Source organism: Dicentrarchus labrax, unplaced genomic scaffold (genome assembly GCF_905237075.1).
Source record: "Dicentrarchus labrax unplaced genomic scaffold, dlabrax2021, whole genome shotgun sequence".
Classification (NCBI taxonomy): Eukaryota; Metazoa; Chordata; class Actinopteri; family Moronidae; genus Dicentrarchus; species Dicentrarchus labrax.
In genome coordinates this window covers 8,405,685-8,415,123 of record NW_026136712.1, presented here as the reverse complement: position 1 = coordinate 8,415,123, position 9,439 = coordinate 8,405,685, and positions in this window count along the sequence as shown.

Below are 9,439 nucleotides of genomic sequence, written 5' to 3'. Positions count from 1 at the left end.
ATTTATTTAAATGTGTTTTTAATTATCTGAAATTATTATTTATTTGTTTCAGAAGTTCATATTTTACTGAAGAGGAAAATTTCTCATTGAAATTTAGATTGCTCAGTGTGATTTGTCATGGCAAAACACATTCCTGTTTCTTACTGTACTTCAAATAAAATAGTAAATATAGTAATAAAAAAGATAACATATATACTGATATATTTGCTAACTCATTCTGCTGAAGAGTTTGATCTGGTGAATGTATTTAATCATTAACCCTTAATAAGTACTTAGATACATGTATGCTGATAAAACAGAGTTCAAAGGTCATATAGTCTCACTCTACGTAAATCCTTTTTCGATTATTGGCATGAAAACCAAATGAACCTTGTGGTGTTTGGTAGCACATAGTGTACCGGCTTGTTCAACTGTGAAATGTGTTAGTTGGCCCCATATGTCAGTAGCCAGCCGCGTAGTAGCATCAATAAAGCCTGGAGCGAGTTTATAACAACAGCAGAGCAGATGATGTCTGACCCATATTCCACACACAAAATCACTCCACACACATATATTGGTCTCAGTGACAATAACAGACGGTAAATTCATGTCCATAAAGATAAGGAGTGTATTTCATAAGCCTTATCGCTGACCTCTTCATTTCCGCTGTGTCTTTTTATACCACGTTACAGTTTGATGAGGTGCCGTCATCAGCCTGTGCTTCTCGGAGCTTATCTGGGCCGCCGCACTCAGGCCGAGCAAACCCAGATGTAACACAAAGAGGTGAGCAAGAAATCAGGATTATACATTTGGACGTTTTTTAAGTGTTAAATGAAAGCAAAACCTCAGAATGCTGGTGTTCTAGCAGCTGCCCACTAGATGTCAGTCTCTGACACAAAAGGAGCAGGTCAGGCCTACAGAGGATTATGTCCTTAGTTTACAGGGCTGACGTCACTCGTCCTGCAGTGGCAGACCTCCATCCCTCCATTCATTCACCCATCCATCTATTCTTTCATTCATCCCTCAGTGCCTGTACGAACCTGAAATATTAAGGAGCTTTACATAAGCCTCATATTTGTCTTTCTCCAGCTTTAAGACTCACTCCGCTCTGCACTTCCACCCCACGCGCTACATCCACTGTACACATTTAAAACACACGCATACACTCACAGACCTAATTTCTCAGCTTCTGGTTTGATGGTGTGTGTGTGTGTGTGTGTGTGTGTGTGTGTGTGTGTGTGTGTGTGTGTGTGTGTGTGTGTGTGTGTGTGTGTGATGCATTCAGATCAAATAACAGTAAAGTATGTGTGTGCACCACCTGTCAGGGTATTAGTCACCCAGGGAAGAATACACACAGTCATTGATGGTTAATGAGCTTCATTATTCAGCAACAAAAGGTTCTCACGTATCTTTGAACAATAGCATTACTGTAATAGAGTTAATGTTAAACACTTGGACCAGTGTTACCTCATCGACCTGAAACAATTCAAAATACGTGTTTGAAGTACTAATAACAGGGCCAGCCTTAGAGTTTTTGGGGTACTAAGTCGAACTTGCCCCCATTGTCCCCCACTTCACAGGGGTTCATTCACCCCAAAATAATTACTTTTTAAATGAATTGCACTTTTTTTCTCCTGCCCCTCCAGCTCTTTTTACCCACAAGCATCAGTTCTGAGGGATATTTTTTCCTTCTTTTCCAGTTTCATGTGTGCTGTATGTGGAAATAAAGATAAAACACATCCAATATTCTCTTCTTTTTCTCTGCTTTGTTAAACTGCAAGCAAAGAATAAATGTGCAGAGACATTATTAGAACAATTATGTTCACTGAAAGAAAGACAGAAAAAATATATATATCAACATTTTAACTGTATTATAACTGTAAAAGTGCTCTAATCAATATGTCCACATCAACAATGGATCAAATGACTACATGTAACGTGACAGGGGTTGTAAGGAATTGTAAGGACTTTTAGCCTCTGATGAGCCCGCTGTACGCTACCTGTCCAGCACTAAACAGCAGAAAAAAGTTAGCAACTAGCTCAAGACCGTATGTAGCATTTAGCAGATATTTTCCTCAGGAATTAGAGACCAAAACAGAACTAAAAGAGAGCGAATGTTAAACTTATATTGCTGTGGCGAAAAACAAAACTCCAAATGAAAGCTAATATTGCTATATATACTGAAACCCTTTACACAGCACTGGAACAGCCATAACAGTGCACTGTTACATAACCATAAAGGTGGTCTATCAAACTTAATCTTTAACAGCACTATAAGACCCCAGAGCGGTGACATAGGTCAGTGTGTGTTTACTGTTGTGTTACTGTATGGTGGAAGAGATGGAGGATTCTAACACACTCTGCTGTCCAGTGTGTCCATTAGGCAGCGTGTTGTGCTGGGTCGCTCCCTCCCAGAGGACGTCTCACTGATGATGACATACAGTTGCTCACAGGGTTGCGTCATGCCTGGATTAGTGTGTGTGTGTGTGTGTGTGTGTGGGTGTGTTCATGTATTTCTATACTTATGAGGAACAATCTAGGAACTCATGTTAGTCAGGATCTTGTAAATAATCATTTAAAACATCCTTTTACTAATGTCTGTCTAATGTGTCTTTTGCTAATCGTTTTCCTTGTTGTGTTATTATTTTATAGTTCTTTTATAGTTTTTATGTAATGTGTACTTTATGTCTCACATTACACAGTATCTTCTCTAGGAAAAATATAACGTCATTTCCATTGCAGTAGGACATTAGTTTTAGGGTTAGGTTAAGTTGTTTAGGCTCAAGTATCAGGTACATATAAGGGTGCCAGTAATGAATGTCATCATTGAGGATACTCATGAGCGTGATATGACAATGTGAATGTGTGTGTGTGTGTGTGTGTGTGTGTGTGTGTGTGTGTGTGTGTGTGTTCCTGTTCTCTTGTCTCAACAACACCATTGTTAGGACCACTTCCTGTGCAGCAGCAGCTTGCAGCTGGACTCTCATACTGACTAATACGGGGAGAATTTGAATACACACACACTCTCTCACAGTCAGAGCAGTTGCTTCCACTCATACATGTTGGCTGAACATAAATGGCAGCAATGATGCTATCAAACTGGGACAAGCTGTTGTTTTTTTAAACTTTTTTCACCAGTCAGGCTGATCAGAGGCGAGGAGAGGGAGGAGGAGAAGTGTGTTCATTTAAGGGGACAAGTAAGTAAGAGAGGAGAGGAGGTAAAAAGAGGAGGAGGAGGAGAGAGGGAGAAAACAGGACGAGAGAGAGGGAGGGTGTCAGGCACACTGCCAGCATGCAGGTCTAATATGAAAAACGATGTCTGCGGCTGCAGCGACAGGCGAGTGAGGATGGATCCAATTGTGCATCAGACACACTACATCACAATCCCCGCAGACGCCTATCTGCGCTCGAGTTATGTTCACACACATATCGCTGCTGTAAATCATCTGTTACAACAAGAGGGTTATGTAATAGAGCTTCACTTTAAAAATCTCTGTGCAGCATCATTCAGCAGTAGCACTGGCAGATTAAAACCGCGCGGCAGCCTCATTGTTACGCCTTGAATGCAGAACAACAAAGATAAATCACGGTGACAAATCACCAGAGTTTCACGGTGTGTTACCACAGCGTGCCTCCCCGCAGGGCGCACACTCATTTTTCTCAGGTGGATTGACTTGTCGACACGTCTGCACTCACTTCTGTTCACATGATCACCTGCAGACACTGTTAAATAAGATACATGTGTAGCGTTAAAATGAACAACGTCACTGGTGTGCTGATTTTGAGATGTACACTACATCTACAGTGAACGAGGCTGTTGCTGAGCGGGCTGGGAAAGACTCTTCCACTTGGTTACAAAGTGCTTTTGGGCATAAAACAGCATGAGGTTCTGTTCTTCCAGTCTAAATGTCAGTCTTGAGGTATGAGGACAGCCATGTTTTATATTTTTAGCCTTGCTAGCAGCATTGCTCTAGGCGATGTCAGTCTGTTGATGGGTCGGTCTCAGTGATCTCAACATGTAGTGGATGGACTGGCATTTTGTACGGACATTCACGCTTCCCAGATGACGGATGGTGTGCTGACCCCCTGACTTTTCCTCTAGCGCCACTATGTGGTTGACATCTGTGTGTGTGTGTGTGTGTGTGCGTGTGTGTGTGTGTGTGTGTGTGTGTGTGTTTTTAAATGTCTCAACAACTATTGGATGGATTGCCATGAAATTTGGTACAAATCATTCACGTGTCCCTCAGGATGAATTGTGAAAACGTTGGTGATCTTTTGACGTTTCATCTAGAACCATCATGAGGTAACAATTTCAACTCGTCTGATACTTTGTCTTTTGAATTAATACCAAGCGTTACCCTCCGTGGGTGTAAAATGAAACCAACACGAAGTGCCGAAAACTGCAGTTCTTTGAACTTTTGGCTGACTGCAGAGGTAATCAATCTCCTTAAGCCCCCCATATTAAAATGCATGTTTCCAGCCTTGTGCAAAAAACTGTTTCAGCCTCTATAGCTTATTTCCCTGTTCATGAAAACTGTGCGGGGGGGGGATTATGATATAACTCACACATGTAAATTATATTAAGGCTTAAAGTTAGTCATAATTAAGGGTGTGGCCACTTCATGCCGCATGCTACATGATCAACATTATAGCTGCTAAACGTCAGCATGTTAGGATCGTGAACATCGTGATAGCGTTTCGCTCAAGCACTTTGGTGCCTGAAGTCTAGCCTCACAGAGCTGCTTGCATGCCTGTAGACTCTAATTTAGGTTCAAACTATTTGTTCAATCACAAACCAGTAAAAGATCAAAACCAACAATGTGTTAATTCAATCTATAATTTCAAACTTCCCATGCCCTGTCTGTGGCATGCGGCCCACGGCCCACAGCCCATTTGTGCCCTTTGTAAATCTTTAAAAATGAGTCACAAACACAGTTTCTTTTATTTTCTTAACTTTTGAAGAAACCCAAATGATTTTTCTCAGACTGCTAGCCTCATAATGGCTTTGGCATGTGACCCATGTGAAACAATGTGAATCATGTAACCATTACAGTCTGTAAAATTAGAAACTCTGTTCAAACTTGAAACTTTTTTAAACTTTGTTCCCATAGAACGTCTTCATTTTTAATTCTTGCAGAGATTTCAACGTTTAGTAAAATACCAAATATGTCCATGTATTGGAAGGGTGTAGCCATAAAAAGTCTTGAGTATAAACATCATAAAGCTTAAATGATGGCATACAGAGTGTGGACTAATGATCTGTTCTTCATTAAAGCTTTTTAAAGTGGGATGTGTGTGTGTGTGTGTGTGTGTGTGTGTGTGTGTGTGTGTGTGTGTGTGATTAATGAGTCAAAAAGCACATTTTTGTACATTGTCAAAACATTTCCTACTTGTTGTCATCATTTTCACTATTAATATATTTGACATGTAACAGTCTGCTCATACTCATTCTACTGCTGCTAAATTATACACTGATATGCATATATTTATACATCAAGTGTTGGTAATGCTAGCTGCATGTTTGCATACACCCCTTACACTGACTTCCTATTTGCATCCTGTTTTTCTTTGATGTATACTGCCGGTGCTCGTTTGCTGCAATGGCCTGATTCCCCACAGGGATCATTAATGTTTCATCTAATCTAATCGAACCCCTGCTGTTACCACAGAGCTGCCTCACAGTCAAGACAACAGTGCAGAGCCGTAGAGCAGGATTGTAACAGAAAATCTTGATTGATATAAAGCAGACAGTGATAAGCTCCCACTGTGTCATAGACATTAAACTGAATGTGAGGGAGGAACAGGGAAATATGACCAAGCAGAATAACAGCTGATGATTAACTTTGAGGCTGCATAAATACTGAATTGCATAGCGACTGTACGTGGCACAAAGGGTTAACGGCCAGTTCCTGTGCGAATGTCTGCGGCTGTGATGTCCCGCAGTGTAACAACCTGCTAATTCACCTGTAAACGTGTTTTATGGCTCGTGCCTCCCCTCTGTCTTTTGAAAATGTCTTTCTCCACATTCCAAGCTCTGCGTCTCTCTGTGAAGTGAGTTGGAGACAGACAGACAGACAGACAGAGAGAGAGAGAGAGAGAGAGAGAGAGAGAGAGAGAGAGAGATCATGTGCATAGAGGTGTGTCTGTGAAACACACAAAGGAGGAAGAAGGAGGAGGGGGGGTTGATATTAAGGATAAAGATATAGGGAAGTGAAAAAGAGAGAAAGAAACATAAAGGGAAACTTTGATGCATCGTGTTTTCAGAAGGCCAGTCTGACACACACCTAATACACTGACTTACATATAATAAAAAAAACACACACACACACACACACACACACACACACACACACACACAGACCATATCATGTTGCTTATATGACTTTCTTCCCAACAGCACCACATGACATGGGAACAGAAACAGCATGTGTCTGTCTCTGTCACTTCCCCCAGTGGTCAGTGGTCTCTTTATGGTCCCACAGTCATGTATGCACACACACGCACTAACACACACACACACACACACACACACACACACAACTTCCCCTGCTTACAGTCTAAGTGTGATGTATTGTTAGTACTGCTGTGTGTGTGTGTGTGTGTGTGTGTGTGTGTGTGTGTGTGGCTGCTAAGTCCGGTGCTAATGCGTCCAGCCAGGCAGCACTGATACAACAGTGAGAGCAGAGATAAAGCCGGCTTTGTGTCCAACTCAGGATCTCGGCCACAGAGTGGCTGAAATGGCACACAGCCATTGTCACAGGTTCACTGCGGCCATACACACAGACACACACACACACACACACACAGGGAAAGGGGAGAGGGAGAGAGAGAGAGAGACGGTGACAACAGCTCTGGCTGAAACCACAGATATTAAAGTGCAGTTGTGACTCTGTTTAATCAGTGAATTGTTGCCATATTATTTTGAGACATTGATGTAATTACTGTAAACAAACAGGATCATCCATCCTGGCTGACTGGTGGGCCCTAATGGCTTCTTTTGCACTGTGTTCCACTGGAGGTGAGTTCACAGGAAATGTGCAGGCTTGTACGATAATGCAGCTTTAAACTCATTCTCACTGGAAGCACAGCGCCCTTTGTATTTAGTTTGAACTGATCTTTAGACCACCTAAACAGAAACACACTAAAGCCTGAAACAAATCCCCCCCCTTTGTTAAAAATGTATTTTTCTTAAATAGAAATAATACATGATTCATTATTTAACATTTAACATCAGTATCACATTCCACCTTTACAGAAAGAGCTATGAAAGCTAGCAAAACAAGCTAACTTGGACATTTGGTTGAATTTTAGCTCCCATCTCTGACAGTCTTATTGGAACTGAAATAATGTTCATGACACATCATGAGTATCTTCATATATCTCAGTGTTTAAATGCTACAGTAGCCTCTTTAAGCATTACGCTGGGCTGTACATATTGTTGTAATCCACTACATTGCAGTCAAACCAAACACAGAGTTTGAGAATTAAATATCTGCCACTGGTAAAACTTTATTCTGTTGTTAGTCAACCCTGAGAGAGGTGTAAAGCACAAATACGCAAACGAATGAGGGAATTGAATGCCATACCTAGTCATGTAGGCTACAATAACTTTCCGTAATGGCTTTTAAATCCAATAATGCCTCGGTGGATAGCGTCTTCTGTTTGTCTCGGAGAGAACAAACGACAATCCAAGAACAGAGAACACACAGCTTGAGACAGACTGATGTGGCGTCTTCAAGAAGTTCGGCTTCCTCAGACCAGACATGATGCATCATTCTCTCAATGATACTAGTTTTTGTCTCAGGTCATGTCCACACGCCTTTGACTGGCAGGTAAAGTTAAAAAAAAAAAGTATTCATTTGTTTTTAGTTACATTTGGGCTGATATAAATTTCAGGTAACTATGTTTTCCAGGATATGAAACCTCATTTTTGGTTGCCTTGTTACTGCACACCCTGTCATTATGTCTTGCTATTGTTTCCTTCCTCACTTAACTTTTCTCAGTCTGACTCATACTCTCTCTCCACCTAATGTCTGCCAGACGCTTTGTATATGTACGTACAGTGTGTGTGTGTGTGTGTGTGTGTGTGTGTGTCACCTTTCTCCTACTTCCTGCTGCTAGCTGCAGCTTGTCCAGTGCCGAGCTGGAGCCTCCACCTGTAGAGAGAACAGGGGAAGGTGAGGTGCTAGGTTACAAACGCACCCAATGTCACTCTGTCCGTTCTGCTCCCATGCCCACCTCCACACAGTGCACAGTGTCCTCTGTCTCCCCCCTCCCCACCTGCATACCTAACAAGCACCACGTCCATTTTCTACAGCGCCGGTCTCAACATTTTTACATAATGCAAGCCCAGTCTTTTAATCAATGAAAATTTCAAACAGGCATCCATTTAGACTGGCAGGCTCTTATGGCTTCTACAGTGCTAACATGTCTACGGGCCCTTTAAGAGAGCTTCTGTTCCCTAAAGCCTCAGCTAAACGTTGTATTTTCTCTTCCTCTTTCATCCAGTGGTCTAAAAAGCTGAAATATCATACTGGGGTTTTCTTTTGAAGTTATTTTTTTGGCTTTATTGGTAGAGACAGCTGTAGATAGACAGGAAAGGTAGGTGGAGAGAAGGGTGATGACACACAGCAAAAGGGTACAAGGTTGGAGTTGAACCTGGGCCACTGCAGCAACTCTGTACATGGGTCACCAGCTCTACCAACTGAGCTAACCAGGCACCCCATACTGGGGCTGTCCATATTCTGCACTGGATAGACAAATTTGATCAACTCATCATTTATAGAAAGATAAAAATTACATTTCATGAGCCACGCAAGCTTCTTTTGAGCTCACAGGTCTACCATGCTTTCTTTGTGCTTTACTTGAGCCTTAAAATGAGAAGATAAGTTTGTAATCAATGAAAATGTTTCAGTTCTATTGATTGAGGTTCAAGCTTAAGTAGCTACTTTTACAGGATTAAACCTACTCTCTTATCAATAAGAGATAAGAGAAGGAAATGGAAAAAAGAGCAGATGATAGCCATCGGTTGTGCATTCAGAAAAAGTTCATGAATGTCAAACTGAAGCTGGACTGTCATTTTGGAAAGTTAAAGGCATCCTGTAAACAAAAGAAGTTCTATTTATGTTCAGTATTTTATTACAAAACACATTATTTGTATCCTTTGCGCATTGTATTGTGCGTATTGTGTATTCTACATTGTTTACATCCATACTTGGCGGCATCCTCGCACTACAAAGAAAAAGGAGGACCCACCAGCGCTACTAGTGGACAAAACTCCACAGGGTACCTTTAAGTGAAATAAAAAAAACATTTTCTGCTTCGTCAATGTATATTATTACTTGAGCTGATTTTAAGGAATTTCATTTGGTAGTTGAAAATGAACTGAATAACAGAGGCCTAAAGAAGCTGGAAATCTCGTCATGTGTGCTCTCTTTTGTTTACAAAAAATACAGTTAAC